The 17,330-nt window shown below is 41.3% G+C and overlaps 1 protein-coding gene across 1 annotated transcript in view; it reads right to left on the bottom strand.

Moving 5' to 3' along the window:
* The window catches only part of ZFHX3 (zinc finger homeobox 3), a 735,572-nt gene that overhangs the window by 678,414 nt on the left and 39,828 nt on the right, over positions 1 to 17,330 (bottom strand). The window contains exons 2-3 of the mRNA XM_064519879.1: positions 7,176 to 7,320; positions 5,903 to 6,068 (exon numbers count right to left, since the gene is read on the bottom strand). The gene's annotated coding sequence lies outside the window, so the exon portion shown is untranslated. The remainder of the gene's footprint in view (positions 1 to 5,902; positions 6,069 to 7,175; positions 7,321 to 17,330) is intronic.

Here is a 17,330-nt window from a genome sequence, read left to right as displayed (position 1 = left end):
ATGCATAAAGCAGCCAGAAGCAAAGACACCAATAAATTCTTCTGTAAAAGCAGAAATGTTTTTTTCAAATGGCTCCCTTAACACTAATAATCACAGCTCTCTTATGTGTACTTGACTCTGGTTAACCTTTTTCTGGCACTTTTTAACTTCTCCAAGTCAGGTACTAATATGGAACTAATGTGGGGTTTATTTTCCCTATAGGAATAGCAGAAAGAGCACTGCACATTATCGTAATCACGCAAGCTCCTTCCAGAAACTGCAGGACTTTAGATCAAAGCACCCGCATTATGGCACAGGAAAAGAATTTAATAACAATTGTGGGACTAAGCATTTTTTTAATGTTAAGAGTTTTTTATTGAATATTAATCCTATAAAATGCTCCTGAAAGTTGGCAGAAGGAAAACTGATGTCCCAAATAGTTACCATAGCCTTCTACATTTTAGGGATGCAATTGCAATGTAATCAAAATTCATCAGCCATTAGCAGAAGGACAGCAGGAAAGGAGACGCTCTCTACTGCATCATGCTGCTTGAAACAGTAAGAACTGCTGGAAAAGAACTCGTAATTGTTAGCCTTAACTAAGCACCTAAAGTTTGCGTGTTTTTTGGTTCATAGCCGGCAATTTCTTTCAATATAACTCATACTCAATATCTGCACTTTCAATTTTATCTTCTATTAAAGATTTGCATTATATTTCATCTCCCAGCGGAACAGAGATGCTGGGAACATATCTGCTGTGAAAATGAACAAGAGGTATCAAGAGTTTTTCCCCCTCTATTTCTAACTGCTGGATACTTTTCAATTTTTTTTTTTCCATCGAGGAGGTCACTCCAGCTTCCTGACACTGCTGCAGCCGTGTTCCAGCTGCATTAATCCATGCCCTGCTGAGCTGCTGGAGAAACAGGAATTCATTTGACACCAGCAGGGGAAAGACAGAAGGAAAAATTAAGGGGAAAAAAATGAATGAATAAATAATTCAGGCTAAGGATGAATACTTGAACAAAGCAGCGTCTGTGTGTGAGGGAACGTTAGGATGTACTGGAAGAGATAAGAGCACCAACCGGCAAAAGCATACATTACAAAAGCAAAACAAGTTTGTCTGTCCAGGGCTCAGAAAAAAGAGCTATCTGTGAGCGTTACTTGAACACATGCATTCAATACCCACGGATGAGACCTGTCCACCAGCCCGAGGCGCTGCAGATAAGATAACTAACAAGCCAAGTGCTGCTTGAACGCCGCGTTTAGGACCTTTTTCAGACACGCGCTGCTGAGTCAGCCCGCGCTGCCTGGGCTTAGCTGCTACTGAGCAGAGAAACACTCAGGAAAACTTTTCCTTTTGTTTTCCAAGCGTCCAACAGCCCCAGTCACTTGCTCCAGTATTTGCTGGGTTACTCGTGAAACCGATCCTTGCGTAAGGGACCAACTCCACAAAGAGCAATTAAGGCTTTAAACTGCGTTTTGGTCTGGCCATGAGCTAAACACCATACAGAAGATTTTGTCACGCACTGAAAACAAGGTTAGGGACGTAATAACACAACGCTGAAGAACAGGAGAGCATGGCATAGCTCCATGGCACAAATTCTCCACGTAGTAGAGCAGTGGGATTTGTATATTTTAAGATGGACTTGCCATTAGTTTCTCGCAATGAGAAGCTGCCAACTTTCCCTTTACTGGATTAAATCATAACTCTTTGCTTCATCATGTATTACTAGACCATATTAACATGCTATTCAGCTAACAGTCTGAAACCAAACACGTGCAGAAACTACTTTTATCATAGCCTCCTTCTCATGGGTTTCTGGCTTTGATGACACCACTGTGGAGACAGTTTTCCTAGCTGTTTATTATACAGACATCTTAAAACAATAAACGTGATAGCAACTGACCAAGTGCAATGCAGAAGATCAATTGCTCCCTTGTGGTCCCATGCGGGAATCTCCACTGTGAACTTTATAATCACCTGTGAGCTGCTACAAGGAAGCCTTTCAAACACCCCGTATCTTTGTGCTGCTAAGGTAAAAAAGGCAATTTGCCTGCAATGAGTCTCAAGGCACGCACGTTCGACAGCTCAGCGCCATGCCATTAAGATAAAAAACAAATTAATACATTTTGAAATCTCGGTGTTTTACCAATGCAGTCTTTGTAAGCCTATAAACATTTGGCTTTGTTTTACACCAGACAAATCCATGCGGCCCCAAATCAGGCTGCCAGATGTGGAGTATTTACTTATGCATTCTCATTGTTTGTGACAGGTCAAGTCAAACAGAAACTCGCTGGTGAGTCGGCCTCTGTTTGCCCAGCTGCCTTGCATGCATGCTCCCGTGGATACTTTTTTGTAAACAGGTTGACCACATTTGTGACATATCTGGAAGTTATTTCAGAGAAGGAGTGGTGCTGCATCGCATCTGGGCCCGGGAGGCACAAAAAGGTCCCTCACGGGGGAAAGATTAGAATTTGGTATGATTGCAGGAAAGGAAGTTGTTAACTTTGCTATTCCAGACAGAGTGTCCTGCCAAACTGTATGGGCAAAATTCAAGGAAGCAAGAACAACAAAAAAACCTTTGCACAACACAAAATCATGGACAAAACAGACCTTAAAAATCAACAAGAGGGGTGCTGCAATAAGGATTCAAGGTATAAACTAGGTATATGAGGATTCTGACAGCTAAAAAGTTAATTTTCACTCATATCCATATCCTGATTTTTCAAGACAAAAATACGTTAAACTCGCATCTATGCAATACCAAAGAATACATGGGCTCTCAGATACACTGAGGAATCACCGAGTGTTTGGCATTTGGGAGTGGTGAGAACATCAAATGCTTGTGGACATCGCAGCAATCTACAACATTTTACCATACTACATATTCTGCCATTATCTAATGTTGCTTTAAAACTCCAAGCAATTCAGTTTTCTCCCATTTCTTTGAGGGACTTTTGCATAGTCTTAAAGATTTCATGGGTTGGTTGATTTTTCCTTGCTATTGCATAAAAATGTCTTTTGCTGACTTCAGCCCCTTATCTTTGGTTTGCAACGTGGACAACACACTAGGCAACATCCTTCTCTGTCACTGCTCACAGCCTTTGGCGTTTTTGTATGCTGATGCTCCTGCTTAGTCACCACTTAGCCGAGCTACAAAAGTTTAACTCTCTTAATCTTTTCCCAAAAGTCAATTCTTCCAGGTCCCCAGTTCTCTTTACTGCTTTTCTATGAACTTGTTCAGTTGTTAACAAAAAGCTACTGACATGGTGCCAGAACTGAACAATTTCCCAGGTGCAGCCACAGGTCAGTACAGGGGTCACTTTTTTTTTTCCCCCCTTCTCTTTAAGGTGACGGTTTCATGCATGCCATCCAAAATCAGACTGGTCATTTTTCCTAGGTTACATAGCAAACTTATATCTAGCTTACTGTCTATTGTCACCCTGAAATGTCTGTTAGCATTACCACAGCCCAAGTTTTTCCTATTGAACCTACCTGTGATGGATTATTACTTTCACACACAGGCAGCTATATCATCTGTATTTTTCAAGACTGAATTTCATTTTTTCCCTTCCTGCTTCTAGCTTCTATAAATAACCTGGTATCACCTTTACACAACTCCTCACTGCTCATCATTCTCCAATGTTAGTCTGATGGTGCTTACTTCATCTCTCATGTTATTTAAAGAAATGCATAGTATTAATTCAGGACCAGTAACTTGGCTCTAAAAAAACCACCACCTCAAAATTACACATTTTGCCTTTACTGCTGTTATCACAATTTCAATTCAATGAACACTGAGCTCCTTGGTTCACTTTTTGAAGATTAAGAGGGTTGGCAAGTTTGCAGTTGTTGCTGTGGCATGATCTGGTTTTATTTGGCACACGGGAGGCAAAGGAAGCTTCTTCCCAAGTCTGGTGAACTTGGAAATTGTTGGAAGACCAGGAAGACACGTGCAGGAAACATTACTTTTCTCTTCCTGCCACATCTATTGCAATCATTTAATGATTTCTGTATCAGGTCCATCACAAATACCTGGTAGATTTCTGATTACTGTGAACTACACATCTGCAGGGTTACTTTGAACCTGTCTCTCTGTGCAGCAGTTTTGAAATTCCAGCATCTTTCTCCCATTAAAGAGCACTCGAGAAACGTAGAGAGATTGCTGGTAAAAAACCATGATCACCTAATAGTCTTCTATTTATGGTTAAGCCTAGCAATCTTCAAGAAATGACAGCCAGTTTTCAAGAGATACACATACATTAGTCTCCACCATTCCTGTGGATTTTCTATGTATCAGAATAAAGCAAATACATTTAACCCTCCAATTTCAGGCTGCGAAAGTCCTTTATTATCTTATCAATACATCTTTTGAGCACTTCTTTTTTTAAAAATTCAAAAAGAAAACTTCAGAGCAACCTAAAAGTAGGTATTTCATTGTAATAATAGAAAAAATGATCCAAAAGGAGATTGCCATCTTGACACTCTGTCAAAAAAATCAAACTAAAAAATGCAAGGCAGAAATCTTGCCTGCATACCTGTTTTAATGTACCATGCAGACCCATCTGAGCTATATAAATAACAAAACCTCAAAAGCTGTGGACATCCGAGTATTTTTAAATCGCTATAAAACTATTTTTTTTTTTTTTGGCAAGTGGTCGTATAATTACTTGTTCTTGAGATTCTGCCTCAACTTGAAGAAGTCACTGATAATTTATTCTTTCATTATTTCCAAAGAGCGAAGCTCACATTTTTAGTCTTAATCAAGTGGGAACGCTACTAATACGATATTGCTGTGATAGCTTTGAGAGAGACAGAGGAAGGCTCCAGTGCACTGTCTGAAAATAGCAGATCCCAGATCCATCTGAGCCAGGCTGAAGGTCCTGTGGCATTGGGCTGTTGCTGTTACTGCATTTGGAAAGGCCTTAGCAAGAGGAGAAGTCAGAACACCAATTTACCTATCTATCTATGTTAAGGGGAGGGAAAAGAAATGGGAACCAATACACGCGTAGAAATTTTGAAGTGTAGATCAATGATAAAAAAGGCAGAGGATGCCAAAGTCCAGACTGGCCAGCTAAGAACAGTGAAGAGGAGTGTGTTAACATAGCAGAAGAAATTCTAAGCACAGAATTGGTTCATTATTAGATGGAGATGATCATATTACTAATAAGGATACAGACAAGAATAAATATCTTGTAAGGCAAGACACAGCTAGCATACACAAATCAGATGCAGGCAACAAGCAAGCCTGAGTCAGCTTCTAGCCAAGGGAGGTATTAAAGAGGCTAAAATCTGCAGGCCCCTGGATGCCTTGCGCTACTACATCCTACGAGAGTTGGCAGGAGGGATCACTGACCTGTCAATATGAACTGAAAAAGTTAACGTACTAGGGAAATCGCAGAACACTGGAAGAGCATAAAGATTATATCCTTACTCACACAGAGCCAGCAAGACGACTTGTAACTATAGGTTACTTAACCTGACATCAATCCTCAGCAGAAAGTAATGAAAGTTAATGTAGGGTTTGATCAATAAAATATTAGAGGATGGGAATAAAATTAACTCAAGTCACAAATGTTTTGTACAGAGTCTTATTGAGCAAACATTGATTTTTTTAGGTTTCACAGTAGTTTGAATTGACCAATTCTGAGCCAGAGCCTTCAGGCAAACAAGGCTGCACCACACAGCAAACCCCTCGCAGGGCTTTCCCTGCCTGGTCACGGAAACGGCTGTCCTGAACCCAGGCAGAGGTGTAGGCCACCACACCACCACCACCACCCAGCACCGAGTCAAGTCCCAGCCTTCACTTGGGCTTGATCTTGCCAAGCGTTGGGTCACGCCAGTGATAGGAATGCACGGCAAAAAGGGAGTAAAGCTGAGTATCACCTCATACCAATGGCACGTAAGTCCATTTTATCTTACCAGTTCTCCTAGCAGCCCAAGGCAGATGTTTTTTAAGAGCAGTAAGGAAAGCCATCCCCTGCGGCGCTGAGCGCATGACGGCGGCGGCGTTCTTGGCAGTCACCGCTACTGCGTTCGCTCCTGCCACCCCTCTGATGAGAAACGCTTCAGTCTGCAGCGTCCGACTCTGCAGACAAAATAAGAAGGGAAAACGGAAGCTTGGGCTCAATCCACTGAAAGCAGGAGATCATCTCTAAGTGTTACAAGGTGTTTCCATGCTATGTTATGGCCTGATTCCAAATTGTGCAGAAGCTGAAATAATGGCTTTTATTAAATGGGATCGAAGCTAGCCTTTGGGTAGCTTCTGCATGAGCTTCCTCAGGAACAGAGGTTTTGCAGTGGGTAGTAGGAGATTGGAGTTGATTTATCCAGAGTTTAGTTTCCAGTTGCTCAGGTAAACACAACTTCAGGCTAATTTTTATTAGTAAAATAAGTTCTCCATGAGCAGATTTACAACACATGTGACTGACTCAAACTTTTAATTACAAGCAGAAAATGATTAAACTAGTTATTTAAGAAGAAAGACAGAGCTAGTCTGGTGGCCTTCTAGTAGCACTCCATAACATCACGGAGAGGCCCGGGCTGGGACTCGGCTCTCCAACAGCCTCCCTCACAGGGCCAACAGATGAAGTATAATCATCTCCTGGAAGGGCTCCAATACTCATCTGGGCCTCCAAAGTCCTTACTGCCTGGAAACGGGGGAAAGCGGGGATGACGCCAAGGGCCTTGCAAATACAAAATGCTCTGTACCATAGCTTTCCTCTGCCCTTCCCAAAGGGGATAAGGGGCTGCAAGGCTTTTTTGTTTTTGTTTTTTTTAAGAGGGAGAGCATCTGCCAATGCTTCAAGGTAATAAAGTCATTCAAAACATTGCACTTTCACTTTATCAGTTCACATGTCACAAGCCTGTTTGTAAATTATTTAAGTCATGTACACAGACTGCTTTAGGGAAATGCTATGCAGTATGACGTATAAAACAGTTCAGACTGGGTTTTCTCTGAAGTTTAACAGTAAAAGACTGCTGCAAACTGGCCAAGTACAATTACAGTGCTACCTTACATGCAGCCACCGAACAGGATTACTGACTAATAGCTAAAGCAGACGAGGGTGCTGGGCACTGCTTTCACGTGGGCCCTCAGGGGAAAGGGCTGGGACCCGCGCTCCCGAGAGCACCGCTAGCAAAGCAACAGGAGCGGCAGCCCACGATCCCCCCTCCAGCGCATCCCTCCACGGACCTGGCAAGTCTCTCACTTCGCGGACACCTCTGTCACCTCCACCACCGTGCCTGTCCGCTTCGTCTCCAAACGGACGCACGACATCTCCCCCGCGTCCTTGGCTCTTGGAGCCAAGACAGCAGGATCGAGCAATTGTAAGGTCCAGCTGCAAAGACATTAAAAGACATAACATTTTATTTACCTTCTGCTTTTAACTTTTGGGGTCCACTCCAATAATATTCTCAAAGTTTTAATTAAAAAGAAAAGCAGAACTTCTTCTGCAGTCATTTCTCTTTGAAGTTAGACATTTAAATACAATATTTGTTACCTGCAGACCATGCTGAAGCTATGAGCTTTGGGAAACTTTGGCCAAAATATATAGCTTAGCCAATCTGGATATTTATTTTCATTTGATCTAGTTTTATTTTGCCTAAAACTCCTCACATATTTCTTTCAGCAGTTTAAAAGTCATTTTGATTTCTACACAGTTTTTCCTTTTGCATTCAAAATCTAAATTTAATGCATGTTTTTCATATCACGGCAATGAATTGTCTCCTTTTTAATTCAGTAACAACCACCTTCTTGCTCAGCACCTTCTGGTTGTCGTTGCAATAGTTAACAGTTGTCCAGATACACTGTTTAAAGAGATAGTTTCATTAACACCTTTGAGAATAACAGAGCCATTGGCTAAGGAGCTCTCAAGGAAGAAGAATGTTTTAATAACTCCTTTGGTGTTAGATCAGGTTTCGTACACGGTACGTACAGGCTCTACACATCTTGACAAAGCCGCGCTATTCATACGGTGCTTTTCACCAGACTAGGCACAGTTAGCAGCCAGCCTCACACATTTAGTGAAAGCAAGTACAAGTCTTGAGTCTTTATGTTTCCTCTTAACCACAAAAGAATACTTACATCCTACATTACTCAGTGTAATGGGATCCATCATCAAAATACTCTTTCTACTGGAGGACTGTTATATTTCATTGCTGAAAGAACTAAAACTTTTGAAGCCTCTCCTTAATTTTCAATGAAAAGCATTTGGTTCCAGGGTGACAGACTAGGCTCTTAAGAGCTGTTACCACCTTAGGTAATTATAAAATGACGGAAGGAAAAAAAAAGAAGAAGAAAAAAAAAAAAGCCAGGGAGGGAGATTAACACACTGTATGTTTGTGCAGCTTCCACCAGCATCTACATTAGGAGCTCAGTTATAACAGCTTCCAGTTGGAAAGAAAATTGAAGGAAGATGGAAGTGAGGAAAGTAGAATATGTAATTAAAAATTAAAAAGAACTCCAAAATAATATATTAATTGGAACTCCAGAAAGTATTTCCAGAAAAAGAAAAAATACAAAACAAAAGAGAAAACATGGCTTTTGTTAGAAACAGAAAAACAGTCCAGGTTTGAAAGAAGACTGAAAAATCTTTTATTGAAGCTTGGGGCTGGCTTATGCCTTAAGAGCTGGAGTACGTTTGTCGTCTTATTGTGAAGGAGGAAAGTTTCAGCAGATCAGAATTTCATTTCGAAATTTCACTTAAGACATTAAGTAAAACTGAAAAAATCAAAGCACGATGAAACAAGGCAAACAGGCTGAGCAGAGTCTGATGAAATAAAAAGATTCCAGCAATAATAATCAACTCTTTAATATGGTGAAATGGGGTGATGTAATGAACTCACACACAGATCGTGCAATAAACATACAGACTAGAAGAATGCAAAAAACATGCTTTGGTAAGAGAAATTAAGCAGCTCTTTAGGGATAACAACTGAACACCTAGGTGAGAACTGGGCAACATGTGATTAAGAACAGTCCAAGTAAGAGACAAGCGGCACCATCGTGGTGCACCAGCCCTTAACCTGCAATATCCTGACCCCCAAAATCTAAATTAAACCAGAGTACAATGCAAGATTACTAGTCCATCGGCCCACACAATGAATTCCTCCCCAACGTCACCCAGTGCCAGCAACGCCCGTGCCGTGCTAGGCGGGAAAGGCTGGGACGGCACCCAACGGGTCTGAGCGGCCCGGGTCCGTCGGCCTTCGCGGACGCCAAGCGCAGCTACCGGCTCCCAAACGCAGCCGCCCTGCGCATCAGCGGGCAAGGACACTGCCCAGCTGGAGCGGGAAGTAATGGCAAATAAAGGGTGCTTTAATAAAACGGCAGCATAATACAGGACTTTGTCCTCTTTATTTTTTAATAGAAGCCTTTCACGATATGGAACTAATTATCGCCATCTGCCGTTCCATACTTATATTTCCTCTCTCACAGCTCATTCTTCAAAAACTCAGTAGCTTCCTCCCTTTACATTTGTAAATGCTGTTGACTATGGATAAAATCCATGTTTACTTTGTATTCAGGGCCCATAGGAAAGCTTGTTTTAATCATCAACAGATGTTACATTCTGCTCTGCTGTGCTTGGCACACAACTTCAGAGGGAAATAAAAGAAAAATCTTTATTTTAAATTTAAATTGTAGATTGTTACAGACTAAATAAAATGCCAAATTGTTATTGGAAACAACATGGCCACTGTAATAACTATAACTGACATTTACTTTTTACAATTATATTTTTTTTTCTGGTGCTGTTTAACATAAGATGGTTTCCACATTTTGTGACGGATTTTTTTTCCCCTTTCCTCTGAAATGATTTGCAATCAAGCCACAGACATTTGTAATTTATTTTTATTTAATACTTTCCTATGAGTTTATGAAATACTGGGATTATTATGCTATATACAGTAGATAGTTTTTGAATACATACTCTCCCTCTGGACTCATATTTCAATACACATTATCCCCTTGAACTCATTTATAAACACCCATTATTCCCACAGACCCTGCTATAAACATGTAATATCTCTGTGGACTGTTTCAGCCTTATGGTCCTTTTTATCTCTGGCTTCTTTCCTATTTATATTCATCTTTGATGTCTGAACTTGCACTCACTGGCTCTCCCGTTTTTATTTATCCGCCGGGAGCGGCCGGGGCGATGTGTCTGGCAGGGACGAGGAGCAGTGCTCCAGGTACCAGCGCTGCAGGTACCCGACACCTTCGCCGCTGCTCCTTTCCCAGCTGCCGGAGCCAACGGGCCGGTGGCACAGGCGTGCTCCGGCACCTGCGGCACCAAGCCGACCGCGCCGCCGCGGCCCTTCCTTCCAGCGCGACCAGCGACTCCTGGTTTAGCCACTGGAGTCAGGAGTAGGAACAGGATCTCCAAGGCCACCGCAACCGACCAGTTGCATCTTCTCCTCACACACAGTTACCGAATCAGTGCTTTCTTTGCATGATTATTTCTCATTTCAGTTTTATTTCTATACTACCGGAGAACCTGATTTACGGAAGTTATGCATGTTTAGCATTGAAACTGATTTAAAATTTTGCATGAAATAACTGAAAGGTTAGGCCTTCATGACACCTGATGACAAAGATGAATTGGAATTATTCTCCCTACGTGTTTTGCCAGAACACAGTATGAAGTATTTGAATATTTGCAGCAGCAAATAGTATTTATCTGCTTTACTCCTATGGTAACAAAATACACAAAAACAAATTTCCCTGTGATTCTCTGGAAGACCACAGTATTACAGCCCGAAGAGAGCAGAAGGATGTCTTAGAAGCAAACACAAGCTGTGTAATGGACTTTAAATATCACTATAAGTAATCTTGCTTATTCTTATTGGACAAAAACTGAATACTTTTAGGTAAGGGACATTCCGCACAGGAGATTACTGGCCAGAGTGAATTTTGAGGGGACTGCTGCCTTAAATTCCTAGTCTTAAAGAAGAGAGATGATTCTCAATTACTGCAACATCCTCTTCTCTGCCCTTGACAAATGCACTTTTGCTCTGCTCGCAGCCTATCCAGAGAGTTACTGCAAAGGCAATTTTCCCATCCATCATCCAGAAGGTATCGCACACCTCTCTGCAGCCTCCCATTAGCTACCTCTTCTCCACTCCTTCAAACAAAACCTTCTTCTCTTCACTTTCAAGATCCTTCACAGCCTCTCCCTGTTTTATTTAACATCTCCCAAGCAGAATGAAGAGGTCGACTCCCACCTCTTACCAGCGTTGGGTGCCAGCACCTCTTGTCTGCATGTTAGGTTTTCAGACACATTTGTGCCTTCTTTCATTTTGTCTTTCAAGACTGAGATTCCACTAAGAGCACTTTTTGCCTAGTCAGCTATTAAAAAAGAACAACAACTTAGCGGCGTTTAGGACACCGGCATTGTGAGAACACCACCGACTGCGCTGACATCGTTTCCCTGATCCTTGCAGTCCATCGCCTGTCTGCGTGTAACCTCTGTCCCATCGTATACATGCAGAGCATGAAGTATAAAACACTTAGCTCCATGTTTGCACATGTCTAGAACACCTGGGATCCTGGTCCATGACTAACCAGATTAAAGAGCAATGCCTATACTGTAATAATAATAATGGGGAAAAGCGCCAAATAGTTTGTTCTTACTATCTTGAGAGAGAAAAAACAACATTGAAACCCCACACTGTCCACCTCTTATTTGTTCCACCTATATGAAATCAAAGCATTTGAACATAAGGCCTGGATAATACTTTTGATTGACAGTCTCTTTCTCATCTGCAGATTAAAGACAGACAGACAGATAGATAATCAAACCTTAAATCACCAGACTGTGCTCTTGTTTTTGTTACCTGTTCACTGTCCCTCTTAGTCATGTACTATATCCATATGGTGTATCAGTTCTTTAATTACATTTCTAAGATACCCAAGGCAAGACTTATGTTTTAATATATTCTGTGGTAGTGATTGGTGAGGCTCTAAGTGCTAGATTTTTTTAATGATATAGTATTGAGACTGAGCTAATCATGCAGTTTTTCATGTGTAGTCACACTTCTTATTTCAGGGCTTCTTTTTTCTATTTATCTCAATATTTCAGCTCACCATACAGAATTTGCTTGCATATTCATGCATGTTCCCTTTCAACCATGGGACCAACACACCACAAGCCACCTCAAGCTGACTCGTAGTCCTGCAGCAGGCCAACACATAGCCCTTAAGGTAGGATTAATGAAGGCCCCGCGCTCATGTGTTGGCTGCAGGGTTTAAATGGAAGATACATGCATACCCAAGCAAGTTAATAAACTCTTAATCTGAGAACTTGACTCACATCTCCTCCAAATTCACTTTGTAGGCCTACCAAAGATCATAACAGAGCTCCGGAGGGGGGAGACAGTCCTGGCCTAATTGTTTAAAACACATCCAAATAAACAAACTCATTTAGCTTCACAAATGACTCTAGAAGAAAAGGCTAAGGGAAATACTTAAGTAGGTTAACTTTATTCTTGGAAACTTTCTTCTACTGCTGATCAATCTACCATCAATGGAAAGAAAAAGGCTTCCTTTGGGGTTGATTCATAGCACCTAATTTAGGTTCATTTAAGTGCTCTGAGTGATCTCCTTAGCCTTTTCTGACAGCTGGTTTAATATAAGTTAGGAAGCTTGGTTTTTGCTTTTTCCAAACTTAGTCCAAAACTTGCCACAAGGGCAACATATGACTCTACAAAACCTAAAACTACTACCCCAAACAGGACACTGCTGCGGTTACCATATACATGAGTTCCCGTATAGCCTGCTCACCTCACGCATAAGCTTGCTTGTGTGTAGGTTGAAGCTATTAAATTACCAACAGTGCAAAAGCAAATGATACAGCTCACTTTAAACTCACCAGTCATTTTTGTCTAAAATCAACTAAATCTCTAAAACTCATACAAATCAGGATGACAGGGCCAGGCACTAAGATTTATTCCCAATAGTCTGGATAGCACACTGTCAGTTTTAACTTCTTCACCGTGAGGGTGACTGACCACTGAAGCAGGTTGCCCAGAGAGGTCGTGGAGTCTCCATCCTTGGAGATATCCAAAAGCCATCTGGACATGGTGCTGGGCAGCCTGCTCTAGCTGACCCTGCTTGAGCCGAGGAGTTGGACCGGGTCATCTCCAGAGGTCCCTGCCAACCCCACCTGCTCTGCGATTCCATCACATTTCCATAATGCTCCAAAGTCCAGACCATCAGTTTGTACCAAGAGCTTTCATTACGTCAACGAAAGACGGAGAGTTGCTTTTTGTACAGCCTCTCAGCTTGCCAAGAAACAAAGTTATCCTCATCACCCCGTATGCTGCCTTGAACTTGCACCGTGAGCCAGAAAGCTTGTGAGACTGCACACCAAAAAATGGAGAGGTACGTGCTTCCATTATCAGTTTCTCCTCCCATTTGAAATAACATCCACATTTTGGCTAACAACTCGAGTTAAAAAGCCACAAGAATATAAATACACAACCATACTGACAAGATGATAGTATAATTTTATATTTATAATTTTATATCTCACACCAAAAGACAGTTTAGGAGCAAGCTTCCCATATCTGTGAGTTTATAAATCAAGGCGTTCTGGAGTTTTCAGACAAAGACAAGATCACAGCACAGGAAAATTGTACCATACCTGCACTAATACAGTGAATGTGAGCGTAGGCTTTGGAAGGATGCATGCGTGGGGGGTTTTTAATGAGATAATACAGTTTAAAAAAAAAAATGCAACAATGCACACACAACTACTTACCCTTGGATGCTGTATACATTTGTGCAAGCACCAACCACAAACAAGTTTTTAAAAATCTGCTTAAGAAATTCTGAGATCTAAAAAAGAAATCTTATAAGGAAATAAATCCTTTCCTTCTAAAAATTGCAAACTACAGCACAATGCAAACCAGCTTGGAAAGCAGCAGATTTGTATTTTACATCACTAGCGAATACTGTTATGAATTAACAGTTCATTAAGAAAAAAAACTTTTCAAGCCATGAATCTGAAAAGAAAGTCAGAGAAACTGTCATCTGTAATTTCTAGTGTGTGAATAAATCTAAAAAGATGTCAGCAGACGGGGCTTCTAGGGGGACCCACGCAAACAGGTGTCCCTCGGCCTCCTGACCTGTGACATCAACCGCGCCATAAAACTCCTGCCATTTAGGGACAAAACCATTTGGTACGAGTATATGCAGTAATACCTGCTCCTTAAAATACGGAAACATGTATAACAAATGCCTCTTTAAATCCCAGAAGAAACCGAGACTTACGCTGTGAAGTACTGCCGCCAGGAATCCTGTAAATCATGCAGAAATTTAGCTTGTCCGGGAACAGGTTTGAAAATCTGTTTGTGGTTTCTTGTACATTCTTTAAAATGTATCTGGTCAATTCATAAGCAGAAGAGTCCTTCAAATTCCAACGTTAGAATTTCTATACATGCTATTTTAGAATAGTCTTAAATTACAGACAAATTTGCTTGGAAAATTCAATTATGTTTATAGTTTAAAAATTTTATTATTTTCATCACTTTCTACAGATCTAGAAATTTAAATGCCATTACTTCTCCACTGATTCATTCCTTCAAATCACCTTTTGCCATGCTGTTACCACAAGGGAGGTGTTGCCATGCCCTTTGATTATTTTCTTCTCTATGGACTGCAGCATTTTCAGCAAAATCTTTGTGCAACCGAAGTCAACATGAGCTTTCCTGTCTACCTCAATAAGCCCGGCCTCAGCAGCAGCACCGGCAAGGACCAGGCTGGGGCTGAAACGCAGAGCAGAGTGACAACGTGGCAGGGCTGGCCACGTGCTGAGGAGGAGGAGAGACAAGGAACAGAAGGGAAAACATGAGTTTAGCACAGTGCTAGCAAGAACTAGTTAATATTGCATTTAACACATGCAAACTAACGGAATTAGCCTTCTCATTAGGCTTTAATTCAACTATTTAAATAAACGTTTTAATGTTGTATGACCTGTCTAGATAAATATCAAACACATATCATGCTGCGAATGAACATAACACGAACTCTGATCTACATAGGGTCATCACTCATGCAGAAGAAAAGAAACGGAATATAAGAAGGGAAATAGCTGAACAAAATGTAAATAGTTAAAATCCTCTGTCCTGAAAAACATACATATTTCTGTCCTGAAAAACATATATATTTAGTTGCATGGGTTTGCTTGTATGGTTAAATATAATCATGTGCACAAGGAAAAGAAATTGAAAGAACTAAAGGGAAATTTTGAGAGAGGAAAAAAAAGAGGGAGGAAAATTTGAAATAAATATAAATGAGCAAAACAAAGAGAATATCTGGAAGAAACTGTCTTCAGAAAAGAGAAAACAGCAATATATGCAATGAATGGCTACTGCAAATTGTATTTATAAGCATTAAGGAGAATTATATCCAGCAGTCTGTTAGCTTTTACATTTAATGGAGAAGCATTATTATGATGGCATTTGTGTGTGCGAGGAGATGACAGGGTGGCGCAAAGGCTACAGCGTGTCCTAACAAGTGACTGACTGTGACCACTTTTTGCCCTTGCGATATCTGTGCGGCTGGACAACCCCTAGGATCCCTTGCAGGGACTGAACACTCCCTTGCTGCTCTCCCGTCACCAGCCGTCCATGGAAGCAGACTCCCCATTCCACCCAGAATGAACAGTCACATCAGCACGTTGGCAAAGACGGTTGATGCCACGTAGATCCCAAATGAAAGCATGTCATACCGATAAGGGTGCTCCAAAAATAAAGCAAAGGTATTTATGGCGAGACCTTCTTATGGAAAGCAAGTAACCTGAAGATCAAAAGACGTGACTCATTTCCCCTCCTGAATAACAGAAATTACATGGAGCGATATCACCATCCCTGAACAGGGATTTGCATATGCAAAAGTCTGAGGTCTTTAGGCTGGAAACAAGGAACTACTTTTATTGAACCCCCCAAAGTTGGGTACCCACTTCTTGGCTAAAAAGGCTCTTGTAGAAGGCTGAGACTCCAAGGGCAGCAGAGAAGCAAATTCAGCCAAGGGAGTCATTGGTCCTTGCAGCAGACTGGGCACTCGATGTTATCCACAGCTCCGAGGACCTGAATCCCTGGGATGGAGCCTGTCAGAGCCCCCAGGAAGAGGGATTGCCAGGCGTTAAGCCTATTCACAGGGCACTTAATACCGTTCACAACAGACTGACAGTTTGTTACTGTCCCAGAACCGATATCTGTGTTTGATATCTCCACCACATGCAACATTTCCATCTGAGAAGAGGGAACCGTAGAGGAGAGCGCTTTGGAAATCCCGCTGCCCCAAGGCATCTGCACTGCAGCTCACAGACTCACCTGCCTGAGAGCTGATCTGCACTGAAGAACTTATCTTGCCAGAATAGCTCGCCTTTCCAACAGACCCGGAAAGCGTTTCTCTCGTTATTTTCTCTCTGCCTTGGGTGAAGGAAATGAAGCAGCAAAGAACACAGACAAGTCATATAAAGACCTGCTGCAAACTCCAGTTTATATGATGTTATACAGCTGCATCTACTAACATCTCCTTTGAACCACCCATTTAACTGCGTGAAACTAAGGAAACATACTTCGAATCTTTCTATCGGTGTAGAGAACTCAGGAGTCATAATCCACTCGGCTGCTCTACCTTTATGCTGTTCTCTACGTACAGAGATTAAAAACTAGGATTTTACTTCCCAAGTCTCTATTCCTTTATGGGCAGCATGTGAACAGAGATCACACCAATTTGCTCTTTGAAACTAAGTAAAAATTAGAGTGAGTGAATTTAGGCTGTTTAAGAGAGTTAACCAAAACCTAGGCAAGTGTATACACTTAAGCAGAGTTGTTTGCTCCTCTTCTAGGGGAGCAGGTAAATTGCTGAAAATCTTTCTACTTTTTGAAATCCTACAGAAGTTCTTAATAAATGAAGGAAAACCTTTCAGAGAGGTGAGTAGAGATTTAAAACTTGTTTTCTGAGCTTCTGTGAAAATACATCTAACATCATAATTTCTCAGTAGATGAGTCTTGTTTACAAGACCAGACAAATGGAGATTTTTTTTTGGAAGAGGCAAAGCTCCACAGTGGCTATCACCGTTGCAGAGCTCTGGGCACACTATGCAATCATTTTATGGTAAAAATAAATAGGTCAGGTGATAGCCTATATAAAGTCTCTACTCATGCAGATGGTCACCCACATATTAATTTCCTTGACTACCTTATCCATCCATCCATCAATTCTTCTGTACTTGAAATGTAAAGTCAATTTGGAAAGCTATTCCAAGATAACCTTCAAAGTCATTTCCAAAAGGTATGCCTCTGATTTAGGATGACAGTTCAGCCACTGTTTGGTGTT

Source organism: Dromaius novaehollandiae, chromosome 13 (assembly GCF_036370855.1).
Source record: "Dromaius novaehollandiae isolate bDroNov1 chromosome 13, bDroNov1.hap1, whole genome shotgun sequence".
Lineage (NCBI taxonomy): Eukaryota > Metazoa > Chordata > Aves > Casuariiformes > Dromaiidae > Dromaius > Dromaius novaehollandiae.
The sequence above is the reverse complement of the archived record's forward strand: the minus strand, read 5'-3'. Positions and strand labels throughout refer to the sequence as shown.